Below are 3,711 nucleotides of genomic sequence, written 5' to 3' on the forward strand. Positions count from 1 at the left end.
AGCTTGAACGGGGTCGCTCTGGTCGTCTCCAAGACTGCAGTGTTATCCTGAAAGATCGCGTACGGCAGGATGGCGTCCCAGGTCTTGTGTTCAGCGTCGACGTACATGGCGATCATGTCGGGGATCATTTTGGACGCTCCGTAGGTCCATTAGTCTGGGGATGGTACGCAGTTGGTCGTTAATGGCTTGCATGACTGTATTTCAGGATGAGTTTGCGTCAACTCTGCCGCAAACGCCGTTTCCCTGTCCGTGATGAGCCCTTCCGGGGCGCAGTGTCGCGAGAGATTTTGTTCGACAAAAAGTTTGGCGACTTCTGCCTCGGTGCCATTGGGTAGTGCTTTTGCTTCGGCGTAACGGGTAAGGTAGTGGGTCGCTACGATGTTCCACTTGTTACCCATACATGAAGATGGAAAGGGGTCGAGGAGATCCATGCCAATTTGTTGAAAGGGCAGGATTGGGAGCGGAATCGGGTTCAGTAGTCCAGCTGGTCTTATCGATGGCGTTTTGCGTCTTTGACACTCACGACACGTCTTCACGTAGGGGGCAACTTTGCCAGGCAGTCGCGGCCAGTAGTACTCCTGGTTTCGACGCAACGCGCGCGCAAACCTGAGATGGCCTGCTGTGGGCGCATTGTGCAACGCTTTCAGAATTTCTTGCCGATGGCTTTTAGGCACAGCAAGAAGCTGCGCGGTCTTGTTGGGTGCAAAGTCAAGCAGTCTGCATCGGAGTGCTTGCAGCCTGACATTCTTGAAGACGTAGGCTCCATCGCGCAAGGCCGCCGGAGGGGTCTTTCAAATTTGCCTGCCAGCATAACGTGTGGTGACCGCTTACCACCTAAATCGTCAGCCGTATGAGTACGAGCGGAACTTCGACGTAGCCTAGATCATCGCGAAGCATTTTTAGTCGTCGAGTAATTGATTGCAGCTTTTGAGAGGGAGCTGCTAGCGTAAGCGATAACCTTTCCACATCCAGCATTCCTCTGAACGAGCAATATGCCTCCGCGTTTTCATCAAAATGCCCTAGGTTAGGTGGGGACTGTAAGCGGCGCTTAAGCATGCTTCTGTTTGGGGTGCTTTTCTCTGAAATGGCACGTCTGCCTTTGTAAGTAGCGTCAAAGGTTCGGCGAGGCGCGGTAATACGCGTACAGTCCGAGGAATCGGCACACAGCTTTCTTATCACCTGGCTAGGGAAACAGCGCGATAGTAGTGTTTCGTTTGGGTCTGGACGAACACCGTCCTTGCTTATGATGTGGCCCAGAAACAACAGCTCCTCGTAAACGAAGTGGCACTTCTCTGCTTTCAGTGTTAGCTCCGACGAGTTGATTGCGTCGATCACTGTGAAAAGCCTTTTCAGGTGGTCTTCAAAAATAAAGACAACGACATTATCTAAGCGTACATATTCAGAGAGAAATAAGACAGGTATTGTTCTTTGTTTTCTTCAAAAACATGGTTAAAGAAATATTATGTAAACGCGGAATGAATGGGCAGTGTCAAAGGCGCGTCTACTCTTAAGGCGAATCTTCTAGGGTGAAATGATACGGCGCCACTCGAACTTGTGCACATGGTCTTTGGTATTTCCGACGTTTCTTCAATAACGAGTCTCTAAACTTTCCACGTGTGTGAGGATCATATATATATTGCTACGCGATGACGACGACGAAGTGTGTCCTCTTGCCTCGCGGAAGGAACAAGGTGATGAAGAAGTGGGACTGGTTCCGTGTTGCTGCTCGCTGCCGTGCCAGTTCTGTGCTGTAAATATACTGCAAATACATCGAGTTTCCACTTAACATCTTGGTGGAGGTGCGGCCGTTGATCCCGGCGTTAGCCACCGCACGACAGAACTCCGCAGCGGCCGCCTGCTTTCCTGCCCAAAGATGCCTCAAGATACTGTCCCCACACCAGCGGGGGCCTTGCCATCGGTCATCCTCACCCACCCGCGCGATCCTGGCAATTTCACTGGTACCGGCACTACGGACTTCGACGAATGGATACGCAAGTACGAACGTGTGAGCACCTATAATCGCTGGGACCCGACCCTCATGCTAGCGAATGTTTTTACCTCGAGGGCACTGCGCTCGCCTGGTACGAAACTCATGAAGATCAGCTCACCAGTTGGGATACTTACAAAGAGAAGCTCCACGAACTCTTTGGAAAGCCCCTTGGTCCAGAGCTTACAGCACAGAGAACCCTCGAGACCCGTCTCCAGACAGCTACCGAGTAATACGTGGCCTACATCCAGGACGTCCTCACCCTTTGCCACAAAGTAGATCGCAACATGTCGGAGTCCGTCAAAGTTGGTCATATCCTGAAAGGCATCGCAGGCGATGCATTCAACCTGCTTGTGTACAAAGATTGCAACACAGTTGATGCCATCATCAAAGAATGCCGCCGTTTTGAAGACGCCAAAACTCGTCGCATAGCTCATTCATTTGCCCGCCTTCCAAATACTGCCCCGAATTCTTCGTGTTAAGATTTGCTCTCCCAACACCAGCCAACTTCCACCGAAAATGTAACCCGTATCGTCCGCCGCGAACTCGAGGCCATAGCTCCCGCTACCTTGCCGCCACATTTGGCCGACGGCCACCACCCGGACGTTCCCCTAATTCAGGCCGTTGTCCGTCAAAAGCTCGCCACCTTGGGACTCAACTCCGTTGCTGCCGTCAGCCCGCCCCCTGTCGCCGACGTTCGCTCAGTTTACCATCGTCAACCTCCTTATGACACCGACATTCGCACAGTTTATCTTGGCCAACTTGCTTATAACCCTGACGCTCGCAACCTTTATTCTGTCCGACCTGCCTATGTTGCCCAGCGTCGACGCAATCCTGACGAATGGCGCACATCTGATAACCGACCTATTTGTTTTACTTGTTCCGGCGTCGGCTATATCGCCCGTTATTGCCGAAATCGTTGGTTCCAGCCACAAAGGTCCCGCCTAGCTGCCACCGTCCTCTATCTACGATGACCACTCTCGTCCATTCCCACCTCGTCATGACCCTTCAAGCACAGCCGCTGGTACCGAGTCTTCACGCCTCAACCGATCACCCCCCCCCCCCCCCCCCCCGCCCCAGTTTCGTTCGCCCCAACGCCGTCGCTTTTCATCTCCCAGTTCATATGGCCGCTCTCCGACGGAAAACTAGGCGCTGCAGCGTCTAGAGGTGATGCTGCAGTAGTGACCACGATCTCAAATCCTCGTCTAGCTCTTCGTGCACGCCGAAATTGGCTCACCGTGCTCGTGGATGGCACAGCAGTTCAAGCCCTCATTGATACTGGTGCGCAAGTTTCTGTCATGAGCCCAGAACTCCATTCTCGCTTGCGGAAAGGGCTGACCCCTGCCCCTATACAGCTTGTGCGTGTAGCAGATGGAGCAACTTCAAAGGTTATTGGCTTGCGCACTGTCCGCGTAACGATTTATGGCCGCTGTACTACTGTCCTCTTCACAGTACTGCAGCATTGTCCTCACAACATCATTCTTAGCCTCGACTTTCTTTCTCACCATGCAGCCGTCATAGACTGTGCTACCAGCGTCGTTGAACTTGACCTCTCCTCTCCTTTCGACGCACCCTCTCGTGTTCTACACCGCCTTTGTAGTGTCGACTTTGTCCGCCTGCCACCTGAAGCCGCAACCTATGTTACGTTTTGCTCTGTACCCTCAATTCTCGATGGACAGTATATCGCTGCCCCAACTCTTGATGCTCCCCTAACCCGACGCATT

General features: G+C 52.7%; 1 pseudogene; it reads left to right on the forward strand.

The window, feature by feature from the left end:
- Positions 1-1,873: 1,873 nt before the first annotated feature.
- Positions 1,874-3,508, forward strand: LOC146210347 (uncharacterized; annotated as a pseudogene).
- The last annotated feature ends 203 nt before the right edge of the window (positions 3,509-3,711 follow it).

This window comes from Amblyomma maculatum, chromosome 1, assembly GCF_055883805.1.
Source record: "Amblyomma maculatum isolate TAMU_Amacu chromosome 1, ASM5588380v1, whole genome shotgun sequence".
Classification (NCBI taxonomy): Eukaryota; Metazoa; Arthropoda; class Arachnida; order Ixodida; family Ixodidae; genus Amblyomma; species Amblyomma maculatum.